This window comes from Cryptomeria japonica, chromosome 9 (genome assembly GCF_030272615.1).
Source record: "Cryptomeria japonica chromosome 9, Sugi_1.0, whole genome shotgun sequence".
Taxonomy (NCBI): Eukaryota; Viridiplantae; Streptophyta; class Pinopsida; order Cupressales; family Cupressaceae; genus Cryptomeria; species Cryptomeria japonica.
Window position 1 is genome coordinate 519576795 of NC_081413.1, and position 13749 is coordinate 519590543.

The following is a 13749-nucleotide window of genomic DNA, read 5'->3' on the forward strand; positions in this document are numbered from 1 at the left end:
GTACAAAAAGAAAGATAAAATATGAAACACAACGAAACACTAAAGAACTCAAACAACATGATGTTTATTAAAGACAATTTCCCTAATTTTCACAGACATATTCATAGATTGTTTGTTTGTATCCCTCACAATAACAAATAAAATACTTTTTCCATATTGAAAAAACAGATTCCAATTTTTTACAGATGTACTACAACAAAATTCAGAGTCTTCTATTTGGCAGCTGCACTAAGCACAATTAAATCTGGAAAACGCTTGCAAGATGTTTTTTATAAATCTCAAAAATTCAAAGTTAAAGAACTTACTTAGATCTCAGAAATGTCTTGTTCAGTTAAAGAACTTACTTAGATCTCAGAAACGTCTTGTTCAGTTAAAGAGAGCTTGCATGCCAATTGTTTTCAATTTCCTGAAAGTGAAAGAAAGATTGAAGAAACAGAAAGTCAAAAGGTTAAACAACATGATGTTTATTAAAGACAATTTCCCTAATTTTCACAGACATATTCATAGATTGTTTGTTTGTATCCCTCACAATAACAAATAAAATACTTTTTCCATATTGAAAAAACAGATTCCAATTTGTTACAGATGTACTAACAACAAAATTCAGAGTCTTCTATTTGGCAGCTGCACTAAGCACAATTAAATCTGGAAAACGCTTGCAAGATGTTTTTTATAAATCTCAAAAATTCAAAGTTAAAGAACTTACTTAGATCTCAGAAATGTCTTGTTCAGTTAAAGAACTTACTTAGATCTCAGAAACGTCTTGTTCAGTTAAAGAGAGCTTGCATGCCAATTGTTTTCAATTTCCTGAAAGTGAAAGAAAGATTGAAGAAACAGAAAGTCAAAAGGTTAAGAAACGCCGCTGCCGGGGATCGAACCCGGGTCACCCGCGTGACAGGCGGGAATACTCACCACTATACTACAACGACTTTGGTGTTTTTATTTTTTTAGTATATTTTCTCCTTTTTTTTCTAAGCGCAGTTTTCAAAACATTAGCTAAGTATTGAAGTACTTCATTTCTTTATTATTTAATTCAAATTGTGATAATTTTATAAACTTGTAAGGGAATAATATTTTTTTCAAAATGGATTTTGTTTATTAAATATATTTTTATTAATATGTAGTGTTGTGGTTTAAACACTTCGTTGGTGACTTGCGGATTTGAATAAATGAAGTTGTTCTTTATCAAAAAAAATAGAATTTTTGAAATTTATTAGAATTAATTATACAATGTTTAAATTTTCAATTTGGTGTCATAATTAACTTCAACATGAAAATATCTTAGATAGTGTTACAACTGAAATATATTTTTTGATGGAATTTGAAGTTTCCTTATGAAAGAGGAAGTGATTTAATAGTTGAAAATCTCACTATCTATAAGTATGTTTTAAGTTTGAATATCAAGCTATCTAATATTTTCATTATTTTATCTATAATTTCTTATAGAAGTAAATACAATTTTTATCACAAAAAAAAAAAATTAATTAATTAAAATTAGAGTATGTAAAATACTTAAAATCACACAAATAATTCTATCACTTTACACTATTATGACTTAGTCTAGATTGAAATTTGTATAAATGTGTGCATTAATTTTTTTTAAATATTATCATAAATATAATTTTTAATATATATCCAAATTATTGCATAGAGACATAGAGACATAAACATATAAATAAATTTATAAATAAGAAAAATATAAAAAAATATTGTTCATTTTAATTTTTATAGTTGTTTTAGTTTTAAGAAAGAAGCAAAAAGATATTTTTCAAAGGTAATATAATAAATCTTAAAAGTCACAAATTTTCAAAAAGAAAATTGAAAATAAATGATTTACTTATATTTTATTTTCTATATGAATATCATGTCTAAAATCCATTTGAATTACTAAATCTAAGGGTAAGAAAAAGTACACTGTCTATTTAACTATATATTTAAAAATTATCTGATTGTAGACATTATTTTGATAAACTAAATGAAAATAAAAAAATTAATTTAACTTTTATTTTATTTTTTTAGAGTAATAAAGCAATCAACACATACAAACAAGTATAGGATAGTTAAATCAATATATTTTCTTCTACATGTCATTTATTGCATCACTAATATATTTTTTGTAAAAAGGGGTAAAAATTTATTCAAAGCAAAGCTAATAATACAAAGAAAAGGGCCCTAGGCCCAACCAACAATCTATAGACATCAAGAAGAATAATCAAAAGTAATCCATCAAAAAGGACATCTACACCATCCTGTCCTCCATAATAAGCTTTTCCAAATTCTCAGAATACTTAGGGGACAGGAGCCCCCAATCATCCACATCCCACCTACCAAAGTGTTATAAAGCCCATTTAGCCAAACAATCAACCACTCCTTTCCATTCACGAGGAATATGACAAAAAGAGATATGGTCAAAAAACAAACACATATTAAAAATATGCTTAACCACCAAAGCTAACTACCAATTAGCACCATCCAAATGTTTCCCATTCAGCATATCAATCACAATCTGAGAATTGGATTCACATATAGCCCTTTTCCAACCAAGGGAGCAACCAGTTTCTATTGCATGAAGAATATCAAGAGCCTCCATAAGGTTATTAGAGTGTTGTCACTTATAAGAAGAGGAAAAGAACACAACACCCCCGTCACTACCTCTACTAATTCCACCAATTCTTGCATGTCCAGGGTTTCCCTTGGAAGAACCATCAGTATTAACTTTCAAAACTCCCTCAAGGGAGGTTGCCACCAACACTCTCCCACCTTGCCATACAATTGTTTATCCAACTCAAGATACCTCAAGGCAACTATAAATTTTCCCTTTGAATCAAGACCCCATGCTAGAGTATCCCTCTCCCTAAAGGAACTACAAAGTCTTCCAACTAAAATTATAGCTAGCTCTTGATTCTCCTCTTCAAAACCACCCATCGGCCACTCCTAAGGGTCTTTCCAGCAAGTCGCTGCCAACTGGCCTTTTATTTTAATGGTCTTAAAATCTGCTACCTGACTCTATCTAGCCTCAACAAAAATGCTACAGAGAGACTGAAGATGAGGGAACTATGAAATAATCGGGGGATGCCCATCCCAAGTGTTATGCCATAACAGAGCATCAGATCCCCTATTGCATATCTAAAAAATATCATTTTTAATAAGCTTGACTCCTCTTTTGAGAGTCTCCCAAACCATGGACCCCTTCCCCACAAGACAACTTCAAGGCACATCCAAGCTACAAACACCCCAAAGGTACTTATGAGTAAGGATCCTAGCCCAGTCCTGATCTTGATAAGTACACCACCTCCAATATTACTTAGTAGATAAAACCTGACTAATCAGCCCAGCTAGTCAGAGACCAAGACCTCTTCTTCCTTCAGTCTACAAATAGAAATCCATCAGAACAAGCTCCATTTTGAAGAGAGAAAATTACTTGACCACAGAAATTGGCGAGCAAGAACATCAAACTCCTTAACAAAACTAGAGGGGGTAACTTGTACAAAGAATTTGTAAATAGGAAGAGCCTACACCATTGACTTCAAAAGGGTCACCCTTCCAACAAATGAAATCCATCTACAGGTCTAATGACTAACCTTCTTGTGAAACTTTTCCAGAATATCCTACCAAAACTCTTTGTGTTGAGAACCCACACCAAGAGGGATCCCCAAATAGACCAAAGGAAGAGAACCAATTTGAAATCTGAGAATATGAGCAATCCTGTCCTAAATAAGTCGAGGAGTGTTAAAGAAAAAGATAGAAGACTTAGCCTCATTAAAAATTTTGCCCCAAAGTATCTAGATAAGTATCCAAAGTTTTCCTAAAATTAACTTCACTGATTCTAGCCAAACCCATCAAAGCAGTATCATCCACAAATTGGAGGTGAGAATAAGGAGGTAAGTTATTGCACTAGCTCCAACCATGGATTATCCCTTGATGAAAATGGGATTTAATAAATCTACCAAGCCCCTCAACCATGATAATGAATAAATAAGGAGAAAAAAGATCCCCTTTCCTAAGGCCCTTAGAAACACACAACAACTCAAAAGGTTCACAATTAATGAGAACAGAGAAGGAGGTAGAAGCAACACAACTCATGACGCAATTGACCCACTCACCACCAAACCCAAAAGCTAACGGGATCTCTTACACAAAGGTCCATTTAACTATGTCATAAGCTTTTGCCATATCTAACTTAATGAGCATTGCCTTCTCCTTGGATGTCACCATATAATGAGTGGCCTCTGTAGCAATTTCAATTCCATCAATAATCTATCAACCAATAAAAAATCCACCTTGAGATTTGAGGCATAACTTAAGTCTATATGCAATTTGTTTAGTGATAATTTTATAAACCATGTTACAAAGGGCAATGGATCTAAACTGATCCAACTTATCTGCACCCTCCATCTTGGGAATAAGAGCCAAAAAAGTAGAGTTCATAACCCTTAACATCTATTTATTTCTCTATGACTCCTAAACCACATCTACAAGATACAACTTGATAATCTCCCAGAACTCCTAAAAAAATTCAACAGGAAAACCATTTGGGCCTAGGGATTTGCCTTTTTCCATGTGAAACACTACATCCTCTAGTTCCTAAAGTATAATGGTTTTGATGAGAGCCCCATTCATCTCACAAGAAACCAAAGATAGGATGCAGTCCAAAATAGTAATTTCTTCCTCCCCTGCTAGGGAAGAGTCCCCCGTAAACCTAGAAAACAAATTTTGAGAAGCTTCTCAAGAAATATCACCGTTTAAGGAAAGTTGAGCACCTTTCGAGGGAAATAGAGAGGTAATGAGGTTGCCATTTCTTCTAGCCTTTACAAAATTATGGAAGAAGGTTGTATTCCTATCACCTTCTTGGAGTCAATCAATACGTGACTTCTGCTTCTGAAAAATCTCTTCACGAAGTTTCCATTCTTCCAAATCCTTAACAACCGAGGTCTCCTCTCTACTCAAATCCAAGGTAAGACCCTGATCTCTAATTAGATAGGTGATGTTATCAAGACAAACTTGGGCATCCAATCTATTGGAGTGAAGGTTGACAAATCATTGTGTATTCCACCTCTTAAGCTTATATTTAACATATTGCAATCTTTTGACAAAATAATACATAGCCCTTCCATGAGCAAGCTTCCCCTCATATTACTAATTGGTCATTAAATCTTGGAGAGATAGATCCCACAACCGCATAAGTTGAAACTTCAAAGAAGGGTGATTGACCAATGATCTGAACCTCTCCAATCCAAAATCTCTAAGCTAGTAATTCATCTGTCTCCCATCCAGAAGCAAGAGACAAGAAATCTATCAAGTATTTCTGAAATTGCATCTTCAGCACTTCTTTTATTGTTCCAAGTGAAGGTGCCATTATTCGACTTTACATCAATAACATTCAAAAGATTAATATTAACACTAAGGAGATGAGTAGAAGGATCAATCCTAACTGAGCCTCCTTTTATTTCCTCTAAGCTAAAAACTGCATTAAAACCACTAGCCATAATCCAAGGGAGAAAGGGCACCAAAGATCATAAATATCTAATATGATCCCAAAGTTGAGACTTACCCAAGAGATCAGTGGGAGAATAAACATTAGTAAAAAGGCATATTTCACCTGAATCCAAACTAGAGGCAACCATAGAGATAGAAGATTGACTGAAAATCCATCGTAGAGGGACAATCTTCTTTGGATCCCCAAAACAGGCCACCCACCCGAACTTCCATGGGTTCTAATACTCTTACAAGAACTATGAAGCCATATTTTAGGAGCTCTATTTAACATACCATCCACTATCAACTTTTTTTCCTGAATAAAAACAATGTCAAGAAAATGAGATTCAACCAGATCAAGAATGACCTTTTCTCTAGGGATGATGTTCATACCCCTCACATTCCAAGATAAAACAATCATTTATGAGATCAGGAGAAGTAAGAGTCAATGGTTTTCACTTACCCAGATTCCACCAATGTATCACCAATAAGCTTCACCTTCTCCTAGTATGTCTAATGACCAATCCTCAATGATTTCTTCGAAGGCCCCTTTTTAAGTGGTTATTGTTGCAATCCCAAGGTTCGAGAGGCCCTATTGATCTTCCCAAAGTCCAAATCCTCTTTCATTAGAGTAGAGACCTAGGGTACCAATGTACCACCATCTTTCAATACCACCTTCCCACTTGGTTTTGGCTCTTCTGGAATCTAGGGAGGTAAGTCTGTGTCCATCTGTCAAACATATCAACCCTCCATAGACAAATTCTTATTTTCATTATGTTTAACCTTTGTAATGTCACACCCAATGACATAACACCTGAGGATAACTCCATAGGAATTCCCTCTTCCTGAGTTAAATTATTCAAAATATTGAACCAATTAAAGTTCCCATCATTTTTGTTTGTCCTTCAAAGTTCTTTTTTGTCCTCTCCCCTTATTGCGAGGTTTAACAAGAATGAATCCCTCTTTATCAGCAGTCCCATCAGGAAAGGGAGTCTTCCCTTTATCCCCCTTAGGGACAGAATTGGAGGGAGCATTGTTGGCGTTACATTGTCATTGATGTCAACCGGCGTGGTGGTCATTGATGTCAACCGATATAACTGTCATGGATGTCAACCGACAGTGTTTGTAGTTGAGGTCAATTGGTATGCAAGCTACAGTCACTGGTATACATGTTGATGTTGGGATTGAAGAAACCGGTACCCAGTGAACAAATCAGTATACATGTTGGTACTAACTGGTAAGATGATGACCATTAAGACTGCAAAGTGAACAAAAGAATAGTGTGCAGGTTACCGGTATGCTAGTGTGATGTCATCTAGCTGGACTCCCATTGGTAAACAATGTTGTCCTAGGATGAAGAGAAAACTCAAAAAATAATATTGCCTAAGGATTGTAGGGGTGTTGCATCTGCTAAATAACAGGGAAGTCACACCATTGCCCAGCAGGTGACATAGATCCTCTCCCATTGGTGATTGGCAAATTGTGAGCTATTGTGTATCTACCTCCATTGACTGGATGATAAGTGTGAGATATCATATGCCTTTGGCATGAGAAACCTGAGATGTGCACTGGATCAACAAGAGGATGGATGATGAGTTATCGGGATAGAAAAGAGAGAGTAAGTAGTGAAGTGTTTTATATTTAGGCAAACTGGTTGAGAGGTGAATCATTTAGATGAAGAAGAAGGTATGTGGTAACATTTGCAAACGTGGATCTACTCCGGGATTTTGATATCAACCGGAATGCAAATGTAGATCGGTGGAGGACAATAGAATATTGTTGGATTGGTGTCATCAAGGATACAACCGGTATGCAGACAGATGCATTTTCAACCGGTAAGAGAGCCAAGAGGCAAAGTGAAGTGCTCTCAATCAGATGAAAATGCACAGAGTGAGTCACCATAGATACTTGTTGAGGACCGATATATGTCACGATGGGACTGACATGATCCACCAGCACAAGGAGGGTGAAGGCATGAAGGTTAACCGATAAGGCAAGATATACCAATAGGGTTAGAAAGTCGGTAGGCAAAGATGGACCGATATTATGAAGCATACACCGGTTGTGTGTTATTGGTCGATGACCAAGTCTGACCTACATAGTGAGCTAAGGTTGATGCCAACAAAGGTGCGACGTGGAGTCGAGGTGGAAAACATACTAGGTAGATGGACCGGGGAGAAATAAAATAAAATTGTGAAATGTTTGCAGTTTTTGTAAGTTTTTGTTGAAAAATTTTGTTAGTGTTGAACGTTTAAGTTTGTAATATGTTAAAATGGGTAGACGCCAATTTTTGGGGTGGCAGGGTAGTAATATTTAGTAGTAGTGTCTTTGTGGATGGTTAGGTGTGGGGTATTGGTTGGCTTACATGGTTGAGACTGATTTAGGGGTTTACCCCAATTTTTGCTAAATTGGATGTGATAATGTTTAAGATTTTATAATATTAATATAAAAAAATTGTTTACCAATAATAATAAAAATTGATGACCAACACTACAAAGAAATGATATTTTTTTATTGATTAAAACACTTATAGTTATTGTGTAATTATTTTGAATTTTAAAATAATAATTAATATGTCTCAACTTAAAAAATTATAGTTTTAAAATTACAATAATCTTGTAACTAATTCAAACCTTAACAATAACCCTAATTCTAACCTTAAGCTTAATCTAAGGTTAACACTAACCTTAATGTTAACCTTATGTCTAGTCCAATTCAAATTCTAGTTGTAACCATAACCCTAATTCTAACCTTAACATTAATTTGCACCCTAGACATTATTCTTATCCTAATTACAAACCTAAATCTAACATTGAATACAAACCTCGTCCTAATGTTTCCTTAACACTAGCTTTATCTCTTAATCTAAGTCTAAGCTTAACTCTAACTTTAATTTTCAAGATAATTTGAACCCTAATCTTAACCCCTAATCTAAAACTAACTCATGCTATAAACCTAATTTTAATCCTAATCATAATTATAATGATTTTAGAACTATAATAATTAAGATTAGAATTATCATTATAAATTAAGATATAATCATTTATTTTAATTATAACCTTAAAATTAGTAATTATAGTCTTAATCTTGATTAATAACTATTTAATTAAATATTTAAAATAATATTTAACTAGTAGTGTAGTTATAATATAATTGATAAAAACAATTATGTTTATTGTATAATTATTTTAAATTTGAAAATAATAGTTAATATGTTTTATCTTGAAAAATTATATAATTAAAAAAGTACAATAATCTATATAATTCTAATTCTAATTTTATCTTACAATTATAAATATTTCAACTTAATTTTAATCATAATTTTAAAAATTAAATCTTATTTATATTAATTAAATATATTCTAATTAGTTGTGATCTTAATTCTAGTTTAATTTAACATTATATAAACATCTTCTAACAAAGAAAATAAAATATTTATTCATTAGCAATTTTAGATTCAATAATTTTTTTCTTTTACACATACAAATATGTAAAAAACAATTTACATAATAATCTGCATACACAAATTAAAAATCAATTCCATTAATAATAATGAGATATAACATATAATATTAGAAATAATAATTATTCTCTAAAAATAATAATATAAAATTAAATTGAAAACTTTAAAAAAATAATAATAATAATAATGTAGAGAAATTTTTTGCATTTTTAACAATCCTTATCAAAGGTTTCTTTGAGAAACCTCCCTAAATTAATCAATTCTAATTATTTAATTAAGAAATTTACTTAATACAATAGTACTAGCTGCAAGTACCAATAAAAATTTATAATTTACAAAATAAAATAAAAATTAATATAAAAGTATGTCTCAAAACATTAATTAAACAATAAATTTAAGGAAGATTTTTCAGGAATGAAATATCTAATGAAAAACCGTTACCATTATGTTTTGCAAATTTGAAAAGTTTTTTAGCATGACATTGCGTATGGAAATTAGCCTGTACCTAAATTTAATATGGAAAATTTTTGAAGTAGTGAAAAAACAACACAAGAAACGTGCGGAACGCAAACAGAAGAGTACCGCACCAACCAGAGCCAGGTGCTTAAATAATTGTTGGTCAGTAAACTATAACTCTCTTCCCAAAGTTATAATTGTTTTGTCAGTAAAGTATAACTATATTTTAAATGGAAACAACAGATCTGGTAAGGTGCAGAGTGCATACCATGTGAAACCTGGGTATTGGAGAACTTTGAACATGTGGGGAAGGTGTGTAGGAGGAGCCCTTGGAACATGACATGTATCTCTTTGTTTGTCCTGCAATGTGCTCTGTATCAGGATAGCAGGACCTCTCTTGCTCCCAACGGGGCATTACATTTGTAACAGTTGTTTCCATACTTGCAATGTGCCAAAGTTTTTCCTTGATCTCTGCAAGGTTTATGATGTTGTGTGAAAGATATGACAAGTAACATCCAAGGAGAGTAAAGAAGAGGAGATGATGAATGAGCCATATGAGTTCATCATGAGCATAGGATTGAGCCCAAAAGAGGAGAAGCTCACATGTGAGGAGGATTTTGTTATACAAATATTGGAAGAAGATGTGGATATAGAAGACTACATGGTGAGAGAAGATGGGAGAAAGTGGAGATGGATGGATAGTAGTGGATCAAAACCCACAAAGAAGGGGAGAAAAGACAAGGAAGAGCACTTGGAGGAGAAGATTGAGTAGCAATTAAGTTTAGGTGCATGAGAGTGCAATAGGTAAGAGGTTAAGGGTGGCATTAGCAAAATATTGTTAATTCCAATGAGGTATCAAAAGAGGAGGAAGAAAATGAAGAGATAGTCCAACATGTGAGTAAGGGCTCACATATTTTATTACCTAGCACATAGTAGCATTATGGGTCTTAACAATTGACATGAACTTGAGGCACAAAATTGGTCATCGGTAAGATTTCTTGTGCTTGCAGCCACAAATGGTTTTCAGTTGCAATCGTTGATAGTTATCATTTATAACCATTGGTGAGGGAGTTATCATAGTGTAGAGGCACTTGTAGCAAAGGTGTGTACTTGCATCCAACTGACATGTAGCAAAGAAGAGAATGGGCATTGGATTACTTGCAATAACAAGAAGTCGTAGTAAAAGAAGAGGATACTTGTAGCAACTAGTATCAATGGAACTTGTAGTAAAGGAAGTGAGACATTAGGAGTAAGAAAACTTGTAGCAACAAGAGGTTGTGACGTGAAAAAACATCATGAGAAGGAAGTGATGATGTTGCAATTACATATACAATAAGGTGATACAATGAGAGATCTTGTATATCAAGGAGGAAGATGCAAGTCTAACAAAGGTTTATATTAGTTAATGGAGACTACATGTTTGTGTTTGAATAAGAAGGGGTTATAAGATGAGGAGGTGAGCATGAAAGTACTGGATATTGTTGTGGATGTAGAGAGTAGTTCATAGGTGTTGTAGGAGGACGTTTATTGGCTATGTGGTTGTGTGGTGCACAAAGGGGTCAAGGAAGAGATCTAATAGCTGCAATGAGGTGGTGAAGACAAGAAAGAGGGGTCACAATGGAGAAATGATATTGTGGGAAAAATAGGTGGTGGTAAGGAAAGTTTAATTGACTATTTAAAGGCCATGATTTAGCAATAAAATGGTTGGAGCAACATCATGAAGAGTTCGTTGGGGAAAGGAGTTATGGTGGTAAAGATGGGTGAGCAAGTTTAGGCAAAAATATAAAGAGGCCATGAATGATGAGGAATGACATTTGGTGATAATATCAAAGAGTAGGTGGCAAGGATGGTGAAGAGGTTGAAATTGTGCAAGGGAAAAATGTAGGATGGAGTTTGACATGAATGAGTTGGAAGGAGTCATTGAAAGGATGATCAAGTACCCTATCAATATTTATTGAAAACCTAAGTCTGCAGAATAATCATTATGTGAGATCTTGAGAAGATCTGGATAGAATGTTGGCATTTCAATATTGATGGCACGATACAAGAGGGTGAGGAGGTAGATGAGTTTGAATGTTTAAGAATTTTGGTGCGATCCAAGGAAGAGGTGTGCAAATAGGAGTTCAAGAAGTTCAAGAAGGGTTTGTGAGAATTTAGAAGATGACAAGGAACCTGGGTGAGGTTGTTCATTAATAGCTAAAGAAGAGAGTTGGACAAGACCCCTAGGATGGAGTGTAATAGAAAAGGAATAGCAATTGAGAGGAATTGGTCAATTTGACAAGCTACAAAGAGCGCAATTGAGGAGGAATAATAGGAAAGTTGTGAGGAAGCCATTGGGGATTAGATGTAGGCAAGGCAGAGAGTTGTAGACAATGGAGGCCCAATAAGACTAGGGTAAATGAAAATGCCCAAGAAGCCAAGCAAAGAGGTTCAAGGAGGGAAGAGTTTGTGAGAAAGCTAAGAAGGTGAAGAGCATGCACAAGATTGATCAGGTAGTGTGGCAAGAGAAAGAGGTATGCGTGAATAACAAAAGAAGAAAAGATACATGTGAGAAATGAGTGGCCATGTGTAATTGGTAAGTTTATGTTAGAAAGAGAGGAGGGGGTTAAGTGTGTGTACAATTAAGGAGATGAGAATGCATGTATGTGAATGTGAACAAGGGAAGCACAAGTTCTTCCATGCAAAAAAATATACTTTAGGCAATTTAATGAGTTTGTGTTTATTGTTCAATGTTGTCCAATTGGTGTGATAGGGTGCATTAAGAGTAGGCCTCTATTGTTGTGTGTAATTTTTTAGGTTAGGTGATAGTGTTAGCGTGTAGGTTGTCATATGTATCAATTGTTATAACAAAGGGATAACTCTGATTTGCTTCCATGTAGAGCACATTGAGTACTCAACTGGTATCAAAGCACTTAGCAATGACTCAATGGACTTAAAGAAAGCAATGCATATTGAATTTGGTTGATTTATTTTTCTATAACAGTTGTCCTCTGGAAAATTTAAATGATGTTATTGGACAACGTGATGTTTTTTATTAGATAAGCAGAATTTCAAAACGATCAAAATTTTGTACAAAGAGAAAGATAGAATATGAAGCACAACCAAACACTAAAGAACTCAAACCAACATGATGTTTCTTAAAGACAATTTCCCTAATTTTAACAGACAAATAAAACACTTTTTCCATATTGAAAAAGCAGATTCCAATTTGTTACAGATGTACTAACAACAAAATTCAGAGTCTTCTATTTGGCGGCTGCACTAAGCACAATTAAATCTGGAAAACGCTTGCAAGATGTTTTGTATAAATCTCAAAAATTCAAAGTTAAAGAACGAACTTAGATCTCAGAATTGTCTTGTTCAGTTAAAGAGAGCTTGCATGCTAATTGTTTTCAATTTCCTGAAAGTGAAAGAAAGAATGAAGAAACAGAAAAAAGGTTAAAAAACGCCGCTGCCGGGGATCGAACCCGGGTCACCCGCGTGACAGGCGGGAATACTCACCACTATACTACAACGACTTTGGTGTCTTTGTTCTTTCAGTAAATTTTTAATTTTTTTTTCCGAAGTGCAGTCTTCAAAACATTAGCGGCGAAGTCTTGAAGTACTTCATTTCTTTATTATTTAATTCAAATTGTGATAATTTTATAAACTTGTAAGGGAATAATATTTTTTTCAAAAAAGATTTTGTTTATTAAATATATTATTATTAATATGTAGTGTCGTCATTTAAACACTTCATTGGTGACTTGCGGATTTGAACAAGTGAAGTTGTTCTTTATCAATTTGGTATCATAATTAACTTCAACATGAAAATATCTTAGATAATGTGTTACAACTGTAATATACTTTTTGATGGAATTTGAAGTTTCATTATGAAAGAGGAAGTGATTTAATAGTTGAAAATTCACTATTTATAAGTATGTTTTAAGTTGAGTCTGTAAAATACTTAAAATCACACAAATAATTCTATCACTTTACACTATTATGGCTTAGTATAGATTGAAATTTGTATAAGTGTGTGCATTAATTTATTTTAAATATTAACATAAATATAATTTTTAATATATATCCAAATTATTGCATATAGACATAGAGACATAAACATATAAATAAATCCATAAATAAAAAAATATTAAAAAATATTGTTCATTTTAATTTTTATAGTTGTTTTAGTTTTAAGAAAGAGGGAAAAATATATTTTTCAAAGGTAATATAATAAATCTTAAAAGTCACAAATTTTCAAAAACAAAATTGAAAATAAATGATTTACTTATATTTTATTTTAAAATTTATTCTTGAATTACTAAATCTAAGGGTAAGAAAAAGTACACTATTTATTTAAGTATATATTTAAG

General features: G+C 33.3%; 2 non-coding genes across 2 annotated transcripts; both read right to left on the reverse strand.

Annotated features, from left to right (window-relative positions):
* Positions 1-857: 857 nt before the first annotated feature.
* Positions 858-929, reverse strand: TRNAD-GUC (transfer RNA aspartic acid (anticodon GUC)). Its single transcript has one exon. It is a non-coding gene; the product is annotated as a tRNA-Asp (tRNA).
* Positions 930-12840: 11911 nt separating this feature from the next.
* TRNAD-GUC (transfer RNA aspartic acid (anticodon GUC)) lies at positions 12841-12912 on the reverse strand. Its single transcript has one exon. It is a non-coding gene; the product is annotated as a tRNA-Asp (tRNA).
* Between the last annotated feature and the right edge of the window lie 837 nt (positions 12913-13749).